A 13,653-nucleotide genomic window follows, 5' to 3' on the forward strand; every position below is an offset into this window, starting at 1 on the left:
ACTAAGATGATGTTTTTTAGTATTTAGCACTGCGTGTTTTGATGTTGTAATACTTGGATGGAATTTGTTTCCAGAAACTAAGCAGCCTCCTTACAATGCCTCTTTGATAATGTTTGGTTTGGTTAACAGCACTGCTTGCCGTCCTGATTCATTTACAGGAGTAATCTCTTGTCATTCTCATCTTTGAATCAGATTTAGTAAATTTGGTTGATGCTGGTGCCATCTCCTGTTTCCCTGGAGTCCCATTTGGATCTCCATGCCCAGAGTTGGCATATTTCTTCAAACTGAATAGGTAGCCTAAGACTTGATCCTACTTGCATACATGAATTACTATTTGCATTTCCAGAAGCCTACTTTTTTGGCAGCTGTTCAATAGGAATACATTTTACATAGGTAGAGAAAAATCGTTTGTGTTATCAATCTGGTCCAGTAGCAGGGCAGACTTAAGAACTGTAATGAATCTGTACCCTGCTGAAACATTACTACTTTCACTCACTTAATGACACATTGTAATTTTGGGTTTGTTTCCCTCATTGCTGCAGCTAAATATAAAGAGAATAAATGACTTCTCTCCAGTTGCAGCTCCCAGTTTGACCTACCCTAAGCTTCAAGTCTTTCCCTTGCAGTGTTGCCTCTAAGAGGTGCAATCAAAGTAGAAGAAAATGCAACTGTGCTTATTTCTCTCTCCTTCCTTTTTTTTTTTTGTCTCATTTCTGAACACAGCAAAATCAGAACTAGTGGATAACAAAAATGATCAACCATGCCCACTCTTCCCCTCCCCCCCACATTTAACTTACATCATTTATATATATTTCTGCTTCTTTCACTTTTACATCTCATGAACTACTTTTTTCAGAAAATTATAATTTTTAGTTCTTGTATTAACTATCAATGCTTGTTCTGTTTTTACTTTACCTTACATGTCATGCTTTTTTTTTTTTTTTTAATAATCATTTCTATTCAACCCTCTCCTCCGTCTTCTACTTTTCCTGTTGATCCTATTTCTACTTCCATACTACTTAGAAATGATGATGGTATATGTTAGACCTACCTTAAAAGTCCAGGACTGGACATTTAGCCTAGTACATATACCTTAAGACAGCCACAAGAGAATCCTGGTTGCAGAGCATTTCCTTGGGGCAGAGGAATAAGATGCCAGGGCCCAGATGAGACTAGGAAAAGAGGAAATTTGCTAAACCACTTGTGTGAGTAAATTGCTCCATTTTCCACAGATAAAGCAGGATGAATTAGCCATGACTTTGGGGGAATGTCCTCGAGGTGGTGGAGCTCTCTCAAAGCACACAGAGCCGTGCTGTATGTGCCCGTGTGGGAGTATCTCCCATGTGACTCCCATCCTGCCTCAGCCTTGTTCTTTCCATGCTGCTGGGTGCACGCGGAGCTCTTTCTCTTACTTTATTTTTGTTATTAATTTAGTTACCTTCATTTGGTGTTTGGTGGAAGAGTCACCAATGGATAGTGAAAGCTTGGGTCAGACCAGGTGGTGTTGAGTCTGCTCAAGGGCCCAGATGGGACTTTCCTGAGAGTGAGGACAGAGAGGGCCTCTTTGGCGAGGCCCTATGGTGAGCCGGGGACTCTGTTAAGCACCCCATGCTGGTTCAGAGTGGAGCATTGTGGAATGTGCATTCACGTGCTTTTGCTGAACCTCACATATCTGTGCACCTTATCAAAGTCAAGGCTGCCACGTGCTTCATCGATGTGATGCATCCAATGCATTTGCGTCAGAGTGACTGATTGAAACCAGGGTACCGGCTCATTGGGGAGCCCAAGCTGTGTACTCCCCTTCACCAGCATAGAGGTGTCATGACCTGATTAAGGTGCAGGGGAGAGTTGGCTGATGCAGAGTCTATGCTGCAAGTACTTGGATCTGTGGAGGCATTGCTCCAACATAAATACAGGCAAGCCTAGGACTTACCTTGTTAGGCCTCATTGGAGGAGAGCATCACCAGTTAGTAAGATGACTCTAGCACTTCCAAGATAGGCCCCTTCGAGAGAGACTTCCTGTGTGAGCCTCTACTCAAAACTCTCTGACTAAACACCTCTCTGTTCAGGATGACAGTGGTGAAGCTGTCAATCCATCTTGCTTACACACATGGGGGTTGAACCATCCTCTTGCCTAAGAAGGAAGAATGTTTCTCCTGTCTAGTGCATTGGTCATGTCGATCGAGGTTGCCTTCCCAAGGTTGGAGGTTCATTTATTTATTTATTTATTTAGCATTTGTTTATATACCGAGGTACAGCTGACAATGCCTTCACTCCAGTTTACATTACAACGAACCAGTTACATTTAAATTCATAACATTAAAACAGATAGAAACAGAGTATTAACTTAGTAAAAGTTAATAAGTACATTGAACAATAGATAAGAATGTATGCAGTTCTTGAAGTTGATGGTTGAAGCCGTTAAAGAGAAAGAAGGTTTCTGCAAGTCGGGCGAGAGTCAGAAGGATTGTTGGAATAAAAAGGGGGCGAGAGGTGGATATGAAAAAGGATTTATGCTCTGTTATCATTGGGTGAACAGTCATTGTAAGACTGTGAGAGTAGCCATTCTTTAAGTTCCTTTTTAAAGGATTTAAGATTTTCTTGTGAATTGAGGTGTAGAGGTAAAGAGTTCCATAATTTTGGGCCGACTATAGAAATGGCTCTATTTCTGGTGGAGGAAAGTTTGGCTTGTGGTAATGAAGGGACATCCAGCTGAATTTTATATGTAGATCTTGTTGTATGTGATGGTTTATGCAGATGTATAATATTGTCCAGGGCAGTGAAGTCTGCTTTGTGAATTGTCTTATGTAGAATTGTGATGACTTTATACTCTATTCTTTTTTTAACAGGGAGCCACTGTAGGTTTGGAGTACTGGGGATATATGGTCGGATTTTCTTTTACCAGTCAGGACTCTGGCAGCTGCATTTTGGAGTAACTGCAGTGGTCTTAAGGTTGCATTGGGAAGGCCAATTAGAAGGGAGTTGCAGTAGTCAATACTGGAGAAGATGAGGGTTTGAAGAACGGTTCTGAAATCCCGGGGGTGAAGCAGCGGTTTAAGGTGTTTGAGTGTTTGAATTTTGAAGAAGCCTTCTTCATGGCATACTACGACTGCTTCAGATAGCGATGAAGCAATGTTAGTTGCGACTGGGGTGTCAGTGATCCTGCCACAGTGCAGTCCAGCTTCCCCATGGTTCATTGCTATGAGGAAGCCTTGGGGAGGCAGATCTCAGGTCTACCTCCATTCCCCCAGGGTGTGACATCTCTCTACGTGGATAGTCACCCTCTCAGAAAACAGGTGATGCAATGGGTTTGTTAACCAGAACACCAGCAACTGGCACCCTTAAAGGCCAGCTAGCTGCTGTCAAAGCTGAGGAAGCTGGCCTCACTATTGGTCATATAGGGCTCAGACCCTTCAACTCATTGGAGAAAGGGATGACTTAGGGTTCTAACAATGTGTTACCGGGAAAACGAGGGGTCAAATTCAGCAAATTTCTTTGGTGGTCCTGGACAACAGTCGGCATAAAGGAAAACAAAATGTGACTACCCTACTGTACCTAAGCATTATAAAACAACTAGTGACACAAATGGAACTTGTAATTAATATTGATAAAACAGAATTTCTTCACTTAGAATGAAAAAATTCTGAAATCAGTCAAACATCAATAATACTCAAAGACAACCAGAAAATTGAACTAGCAGAAAAAGTACGTAACCTGGGAATAATAATAGACCCTGAAATCAATCTGAAACAACACATATCACTAAAAGTAAGGGAAGGTTATGCAAAACTCATAGTACTCAGAAAACGTAAACCACTGCTAACTCAAAATGACTTCCGAACAATACTGCAGGCACTAATCTTCTCCAGCACAGATTACTGCAATGCCCTTATGCTAGGACTACCTAATACAACATTATGACCACTGCAAATACTTCAGAACACAGCAGCTAGAATACTAACTGGGAAAAGGAGGGACCATATAACTGAAACCCTAGCAGAGTTACATTGGCTACCAATTGAACACAGAATTAAATACAAAACCCTATGTATCATTCACAAACTAATTTATGATGAGAAATCATACTGGTTGAACACAGCATTACGGGTACACACTCCACACAGGAACCTCCACTCAGCAAATAAAGCACTCCTAACCATTCCATCAGTTAAAACAGCAAGACTGACACAAGTGAGAAAAAGAGCCCTATCACTAGCAGGACCCATAATCTGGAACACAATGCCTCCAGAGATCAGGCTACAAAGTGATCTCAAGACATTCAAGAAAAACCTAAAACCATGGCTTTTTAAACAAGCATTTTACAAAGAGACAGGAGAATAGAGAGAAATATTTCAGGAAAAGACAGAAAGGCACCGACATACAGTCCTTAGGACTATACAGTAGATTAGTCTATGAACTCCACACCACAATAAACCATAACTACAATACTATGGGGCGGATTTTAGAAGGATTTACGCGCGCAGGGCCCTCGCGTGCTGGCACGCGTAAAGTCCCGGGACGTGCGTAAGTCCAGGGGCTTTCGAAAAGGGGAGGGAGGTGGCGTGTCCGGGGGCGTTCCTGAAATGATGCAGCATTTCAGGGGCGGGCCCTGGTGTTTCGGGGGCGGGCCTGGGGGCGTGGTCAAGGCCTCCGGACCAGCCCCCGGGACTGGAGGACGGAGCGGGGCTGCCGGCGATGCGTGCAAAGGTAAGGGGGGGGTGGGTAAGGTGGGGGGAGGGTGAAGAAAAGTTCCCTCCGAGGCCGCTTCGAAATCGGAGCGGCCTCGGAGGGAACATGCAGCTCGCGCTGGGCTCGGCGCGCGCAGGTTGCACAAATGTGCACCCCCTTGCGCGCGCCGACCCCGGATTTTATAAGATACAAGCGTATCTTATAAAATCCAGCGTACTTTTGTTCGCACTCGCGTATTTTTTAAAAATCTGCCCCTATGTGTAATAAAACTACCGGTGTAAGTACCTTGGTACAATTGGTCATGAACTACTTCGCTAAATGACTATGTCTAATGATATATTGTAACCGAACCTTTGACGGCACCTGTTAGAATGTACTATTGTACACTTTTACCTACATTAAATATGTGCCTATATGTAAACTGTTGCGACGGTATTTAACTTAGCAATGGTAAAGAAAAGTTTTTAAATAAATAAATACCCAAATCCAAGGACCATGGCCCGCGGCTGGATTAGTGCCAATGTTTTACGCATGGCCATTTAAAAATTCGGCTGTAAGGTCTTATCCAAGAGAAATAGATCAATTCTAGAATAGGAATCATGAGGGCAAGAAAAAGGAAAAATCACAATATTTGATGTAGATATCGCCATAAGAAATTGCCATGCTGGGTCAGACCAAGAGTCCATCAAGCCCAGCATCCTGTTTCCAACAGAGGCCAAGCCAACTATCATTGGATTCCAAGTCTCAAAGTCTCAAGAGTTGGAGCCTATGTACTCTGGGGACCTTGCCCCTTTCTGATGAATTAGCGAGTGGGGGAAATCTGATCAGATTGGAATCCCCACCTAAAATGAGACTCCCCTCCAGCAAGTAATATTGTATACAGCAATTTGTAAAAGCAGCCATGATTTAAATTGAGTGTACACTAACTAAAGAAAATATTTCTTGATTTAATGACAAGGTTATCAAGATGTAACACCCCTCTGGGTCTTTACAAACAATTTTTACTATTCAAGTCTTTAGAAAGCAGAGTGCCTACCCCCCCCCTATCTTTTACCGACAGAACTGGAGGTTAGAAATAGAGAGGGATACAGCCTAGAATTCAACACTCTCATCCCTTTTCCTTAAGTCTGTCTCCTGCCACATAATTATATAGTCAGATTGCCCTCTGAAAATAACCAATTCTGACCCAATATGAAACAGAAAATTAAAGTATACAACCCATATCGCCTTTAAACCACCACCACACACATCCTATCTATCCATTCCCAGACCTGTCATTTCTCCACACAGGTCATCTCCACCTGGAGGAAATGATATAACTACATAGAGTTCTGCTACACAGCTGTCATGTATTTAAGACAGAAAAAAAACAAACATGAATGTTAGAGGAGAATGAAAAAAAAAATTAGAGAATAAACATTCTCATGCATTCCCAAATGAAATGACTAATGGTTTGCTATAGAGTAAAAAAATTATACAAAAGAGCTAATAATTTTCCATTCAATTAATCATCAAAAAAACCAAGGAAAAAGATAAAAAAATTTTATTTTATCACAAAATTGTGCTCAAAAATTTTTTATGGAATAAGACTGACTGTATCAGCAAGCCTGACGACACCCCTTGAATAATTTAACAGGGGTTGTCCGGACTTCTCGTCATGTACAGTCGGCCTTTTTCAATTAGATTTTTTTCAATTTTTTCAATAATTTTTGTTTTAAATAATTTTTTATATAAATGTTGCTTAAAAAATATTTTTTAAGTCCAGAGCAATTGTATCCAGTTATCTCAATTCAAAGACACAATTATTTCATTGTTTCACTTGACTCAGTCCAGAGAAATTATTATTTTCAAAGCCAAAGAATGTAATTTTCAATGAACAAAGGACAAGAATATTTGTTAAATAACCTCGACACCCGGCCGATGTTTCGCTACTGCTTCATCAGGAGCGTGACATTATTTACTTCCAATGTCTCCCGTTGTAATTCTATACAAGGAGCTTATAAAAAATCTTGCTTGTCCAAGTATGGTGTCTCCCGTCGAATTTATTTCATCGGGAGCCTACCCAACCTTGTTCCGCTCAACATTTTAGCAGCGGTCTCATTTTTCAGAATTGTTGCTTCTCATTATTGCCCGGAAACAACCTTCATTTTGGACAAACACCGTCTCAACTAGCTTCCTCAACTGAGGAAGCTAGTTGAGACGGTGTTTGTCCAAAATGAAGGTTGTTTCCGGGCAATAATGAGAAGCAACAATTCTGAAAAATGAGACCGCTGCTAAAATGTTGAGCGGAACAAGGTTGGGTAGGCTCCCGATGAAATAAATTCGACGGGAGACACCATACTTGGACAAGCAAGATTTTTTATAAGCTCCTTGTATAGAATTACAACGGGAGACATTGGAAGTAAATAATGTCACGCTCCTGATGAAGCAGTAGCGAAACATCGGCCGGGTGTCGAGGTTATTTAACAAATATTCTTGTCCTTTGTTCATTGAAAATTACATTCTTTGGCTTTGAAAATAATAATTTCTCTGGACTGAGTCAAGTGAAACAATGAAATAATTGTGTCTTTGAATTGAGATAACTGGATACAATTGCTCTGGACTTAAAAAATATTTTTTAAGCAACATTTATATAAAAAATTATTTAAAACAAAAATTATTGAAAAAATTGAAAAAAATCTAATTGAAAAAGGCCGACTGTACATGACGAGAAGTCCGGACAACCCCTGTTAAATTATTCAAGGGGTGTCGTCAGGCTTGCTGATACAGTCAGTCTTATTCCATAAAAATTTTTTGAGCACAATTTTGTGATAAAATTTTTTTATCTTTTTCCTTGCTATAGAGTAACCCATCACAGAGGGCTGCAGAGAAAAGCAAATGGATTTCCAGAAGAGAAAATGTCTCCCCCATAAATCAAGTATTAGCAGCTTGAGGAGATGAATCACCACAATTTTTCTGCAATCATCCACATCCCCTTGTTACTCTCTGCCAACTTGGGAACTTCTTTTCCAGATGAAGCAGGAGGTTTTTGAGGTACTTTGATAGAAAGACAACCATAGTCAAAATTGTTGCAGCTTCTCCCGCAGTTGTAACTCAAGAAACTTCATTAATGAAAAAAAAAATCCTAAAGGGAAAAGCCAGCAATATTATTCTCTTTGTGGAGAGAGGTTGTGATGTCACACAAGTTTCTTCTCTTATTAATAATCACTGGTAACAAGTGCTGGAATAAATTCAACATTATGGCTTTCCCAGCTTCCTAATGCAAGCCAGAATCAGTTCCTTCATGGGAAAATCATGAAAGCATGCAATAGCACGGTTTATTCCTCTGTGGCGTTCTTAAAGATCTGTTTGCTCAATATCATAATCTCCAAATCCTTTTCATATGGATCTGTCGAGTCCAGTATGGCTTTACAAATTGCAGTCTCAACCTGTTTGGAATCAGGAGACTCAGGGTTTCCTCTAATATGCAGGTTAGGTCACCTAGACCTATTGTCAAGGTTTTCCAATTTATCATTAAGCACCAAATTAGCTCTTTCTATGGCACTGATGGATTTCTGTAGCTGCACAATCGTGGAGGCCTGGTCATCAAGCCTCACTTCAGCATTGTTGACCCTGTGCCCAATGGCCACCAAATCTGTATCAAGAATATTTTTCTTAATATCATGCATCTCAGTTTTAAGATTTTGCAACTACTGTTGAAATTCAACACAGGATGGAATATCCTCTCCGCTCAGACCATGTGTGCCCTTTTTTTTTTTTTTTTTTTTTTTTTTTTTTAATCTTGTTGGCAAAATACTGGAGAAAATTCCCTGTAAAGGTTTTCTCCTCAGCAAGCTTACAGGTGAAAATCAAACATTTTAACATGTCTAGCCGACTTCTTGATTCCTCAGCTGTCCTGCTTTTGGTTAATTATTCATGACAGTAGTGCAGATCCCTTTTTTTTTTTTTGTGCAATGCACAATGGGTGGAGCATCATCTAACAACTAAAATAAAATTGCATTACTGTGTCTGAAGACTTTGGTCACATCTCTGACATAACCTCAGCTGCACTGGCTTTTGCTTGCACGTCTACTAATATTTAGTTCAATCTCAGCAATGAAGGGGATATAAATAGGAGAAAATCCTCTCAGATTCAATTAATCCAGTAATTGAGCACCAATCCTTGCCCAGGAGTCAAGTGCCAGAGCTCTTTCACGGGGGGGGGGGGGGGGGCACTACATGTTATAAACATGGGCACTACATGTTACAATTGCATGATGACTGGGACTTCTTTCCTCCCCCCCCCCCAGGGGTGGTAGTTGCTTTCTGAAGTATCCCAAGCCATGAATGACCTAAGCAGTTGAACTATCTGGAAATTAATTTCCCCATTGTTATATATGACATTGCTACTGAGCTAGCAGGTTAAGCAGAGTTGCTTACCTGTAACAGGTATTCTCACAGGACAGCAGGATGTTAGTCCTCACACATGGGTGACATCTTCAGGATAGAGCCCAATCACAGAACACTTTTGTCAAAGCTTCTAGAACTTTGAGTGGCACCTCCTGGGCATGCCCAGCATGGCACTAACTCTGCAACCAGCAGGGATCCCCCTTCAGTCTTGTGTATAGTAAAAGTACGTGCGAAAAATAAAATAAATCGCAAGCGAACCCAACTCCGTGGGGTGGCGGGCAGGTTTTGTGAGGACTAACATCCTGCTGTCCTGTGAGAACAACTGTTACAGGTAAGCAACTCTGCTTTCTCACAGGGCAAACAGGATGGTAGTCCTCACACATGGGTGAATAGCGAGCTGAGAATGCCTGAGCAATGCACCCAAAGACGTACAACAGGCACAACAACAGGGGTGGATTTGGGTAGAAGGGCATCCTGAAAACCCTGAACAAGTCGCTGGTAGGATGTTGGGTAGTTAAGCTGAGAATAGGTTGCGTAGAACAGACTGGCCAAAAATGGAAACTTGTCTGCTAGACTTATCGAAGAAATAATGGGCTGTGAAAGTATTGAGAGAGCTCCAGGTCGCAGCTTGACAAATATCAATAAGTGGCCCCGAACGGAGGTGTGCCACTGAGGTTGCCACAGCCCTAAGAGTGTGCTTTCACACGGTCTTGTAGCGGAATGCCTGCTTGCTGGTAGCAAAAAGATAGGCAGTCCGCCAACCAGGAGGAAAGGGTCTGTTTTCACACTGGATTTCCCAATTTGATGGTATTGAAAGAAACAAATAATTGAGTGGATTTCCTGTGGGCCAATGTGCGTTCTAGATAAAAGGCTAGGGCACGTTTGCAGTCCAGGGAATGTAAAGCCTGTTCTCCTGGGTTTGAATGGGGCCTTGGAAAGAAAGTAGGTAAGATGATGGATTGATTAAGATGAAAATCCAATACTACCTACGGTAAAAACTTAGGGTGTGTACAGAGGATCACCCTGTCATGAAGTATTTTAGTGTAAGGTGGATAGGTAACTAGCGCCTGCAACTCACTAACCCTGCGAGCAGATGTTATAGTGAGAAGAAAAATCACTTTCCAGGTGAGACAGCAGAGATCACAGGAGTGGAGAGGCTCAAATGGAGGTTTCCCTGTACGTACCTGGATCAGTCCAGACAGTGGGTTATGTCCCCAATCCAGCAGATGGAGTCAGCACAAGCTTTGAGGGGGCGTATCCATATATACTACTACCCCCTCTGCAGGAGTTCAGTATCTTCTGACTCCAGCAGATGCGAGTAGGGGAATCAGGCTTCCCCTCCTTTTCCTTTTTCTTCACTTTCTTGCTTGATTATGGCTTGTTGTTGTCTTTTTCTGTGGATCAAGTTTGTATCAAGTTTGTATTAAGTTTAAAAAAAAAAAAAAAAAAAAAGTAAGGCAGAGTTCTTTCAACTTCTGGGGAGTGGCTTATCTTCCTTGTCTCTTCTCTGCGGCCTTGCTGTTTATTTCTCGTTGCAGCCAGGGGTAAGTTTGTTTTTCCTTTGTAGTTTTTTCCTTCACAGCTCAGCCCCCGGTGCCCGCGAAAGCCGGTGGAGCCGGCCTCTTCGCTCTTTACTCCCTCACCCGCGGCCATTTTACAGCTCCTCATGGGCTGCTGAGCCATTTAGGGAAAGATGTCTGGGGCGGGTCGTGTGGCCGGGAAGGCCCCCCCGCGGCACCCTCCTCTATTTTCAGACAGCGGGCAGTGCGGGCCGACCGGGCCCCCCCGCAGCGGCGCTTTTGTGCGCGTGGCCCCCCCGTGGCTTTTTCTTTTCTCCTACAGCGATCCCGATGCCGCAGCCGTCCCGCTGTGCGGCCTGCGGAGACCCGGGGTCCTGGATTTCCCGGGAGGGCATCTGTGCACGATGCCTTCCCGGGGGGGAAGGTACCTCACAGTCCCTGACTGATTTCTCTTTTTTGCCCGGGCGGCGCGGGCCGGCCACTCCGCCATTTTTGGCGGGAACGGCGGCCATTTTACATTCTGAGCGCCCTGAGGCGCAGGCCACGAGGGGGAACGGATCCCTGGAGGCCACGAGGGAGAACGGATCCCTGGAGGACTCTACCAGCGGGGGTGTTCCCCCGATTTTGGTGCAGGAACCAAGCACCCAGAGCCAGGGAGCAGGAACCACGCCGCCCTCGAAGCGAACCCGAGCAGGCCGGGGTTCTCTCCGGAGTTTATCCTGCTCATGCATACCGCTTATCTGCAGGGGCTGGAAGCACCTGTGGGACCCCCCCCCCCTCCTAAGATCCCTCGGATGTCGCCCTCGACGCCGGCCCCCCCCGCCCCTCCGGGAGTGGGGGCCTCCCGCCTTCCTACCCGGGTCCGATCCACGCCCGCGGCAGTGGGGGCGGTGCCAGACCCAGCGGGACATGGACTTGACCTCCCGGACGGGGGACAAGGGGACGGCACGCAGGAGGGGGATGATCCACGTACCCTACGCCTCTTCCAGAGGGAAGAGCTGGACGACCTCATCCCGCAGATCATCCAAGAATTAGATTTGGACCCGCCACCAGACCCGCCTGCCCCAGTAGCTCCCGCTGTCGTCACTTCTTCAAGGAAGGGAGATCCTGTCCTGGCGGCACTCCGGCCGAGGGCTCGGGCTTTTCCCATTCATGACTCGTTTTTACAACTTCTCACCAGGGAATGGGACACCCCGGAGGCCTCCCTGAAGAGCAGCCGGGCTATGGAAAAGCTGTACCCGCTCCCCGAAGATTTCTGGACCTCATCAAGGTCCCAAAGGTGGACTCCGCAGTGTCGGCGGTCACGAAGAGGACGACTATCCCAGTGACGGGAGGTGCGGCGTTGCGGGACACACAGGATCGTAAGTTGGAAGTTTTCCTTAAGCGGGTTTTCGAGGTCTCACTCCTCACGTCTCAGAACCTGCCGTCCGATGAGGCTGCCCAGGCAGATCGGCTAGAAGCCGCAGTGGCGTATGGGGCGGACGCCTCGTACGACCTTTTTCGGGTCCTCGCAAGATCCATGGTTTCGGTAGTGGCAGCACGACGACTACTGTGGCTATGCAATTGGGCGGCTGATACGTCCTCTAAGTCGAGTCTGGGCTCTCTTCCCTTCAGGGGCAAGTTCCTCTTCGGGGAGGATTTGGACCAGATCATCAAGTCCCTGGGGGAGAACGCTGTTCATCGGCTGCCGGAGGATAGGTTTCGACCATCCAGAGCATTTTCTTCTTCTCGGACCAGAGCCAGAGCGCAACAGCGCTACAGGGGATACAGACAGGCGGGCTCCCAGTCATCCGCCCCCAGGTCTCAGCCCTGGTCGCGCTCCTTTCGCGGGCGTCAGCCCGCACACACTACTCCCGGAACCGGGAACCCCCTATACCAAGTCTTCACAATGATGCCAGTCTCGCCCACTCCCCTGTCCCCAGGATTGGGGACCGACTAACGTATTTCTACGCGGAGTGGGCACGGATCACCTTGGACCAGTGGGTCCTGGATACCATAAAACACGGCTACGCATTGGAATTTGTCCGCCCCCCGCAGGGAAGGTTCATCTTTTCCCCCTGTGGCTCGGACCTCAAGAGAGGAGCGGTGCTGCTGACTCTGGACAGACTCCGGGAGATAGGCGCTATTGCGCCCGTGCCCTTCAGAGAGGTGGGCTCGGACCACTATTCCATCTATTTCGTCGTACCAGAGAAGGACGGTTCCTTCCGGCCTATCCTAGACCTCAAGGAAGTCAACAAATCCCTTCGAGTCGTTCGGTTCCGCATGGAAACGCTCCGGTCAGTGATTGCGGCGGTGCATCGGGGGGAGTTCCTCTCCTCCCTGGACTTAACGGAGGCCTACCTGCACATTCCCATCCGCCCGGACCACCACCGTTTCCTTTGTTTCAAAATTCTGGACCAGCATTTTCAGTTCACTGCTCTCCCGTTCGGATTGGCGACGGCGCCGCGCACCTTCACCAAGGTCATGGTAGTCGTGGCGGCAGCTCTCCGGAAGGAGGGCATCCTGGTTCATCCTTATCTGGACGATTGGCTCCTCCGGGCGAAGTCATTCGATCATGGAGCCTCAGCGGTGACTCTAGTAGTACAGTTTCTACATTCCCTGGGATGGGTAGTGAACTTCTCCAAGAGCTCCCTCATGCCCTCGCAACGCTTGGGTTTTTTTGGGGGCGACCTTCGACACCCTACTGGGCAAAGTTTTTCTGCGCCAGGACAAAGCTCAATCCTTGCGGGATCACACACGACGGTTCTCTGCGTTACCAGAGCCCACCTCCTGGGACTACCTGCAACTCCTGGGAGTGATGGGGTCCACCATCGACCTTGTACCTTGGGCTTTCACGCACATCAGGACCTTACAGTGGGCGCTCCTCTCCCGTTGGAAACCAGTATCGCAGGACTACCAGATGATTCTCCCGCTCCCGCAGAATGCCAGGGACAGTCTGGGCTGGTGGTTGGATCCACCAAACCTGGCCCGTGGCGTGTCCCTCGATCTGCCAAATTGGGTGGTGGTGACCACTGATGCCAGTCTAGCAGGCTGGGGTGCAGTCTGCGATCGAAGC

The sequence above is a fragment of the Rhinatrema bivittatum genome, chromosome 1, assembly GCF_901001135.1.
Source record: "Rhinatrema bivittatum chromosome 1, aRhiBiv1.1, whole genome shotgun sequence".
NCBI classification, from domain to species: domain Eukaryota; kingdom Metazoa; phylum Chordata; class Amphibia; order Gymnophiona; family Rhinatrematidae; genus Rhinatrema; species Rhinatrema bivittatum.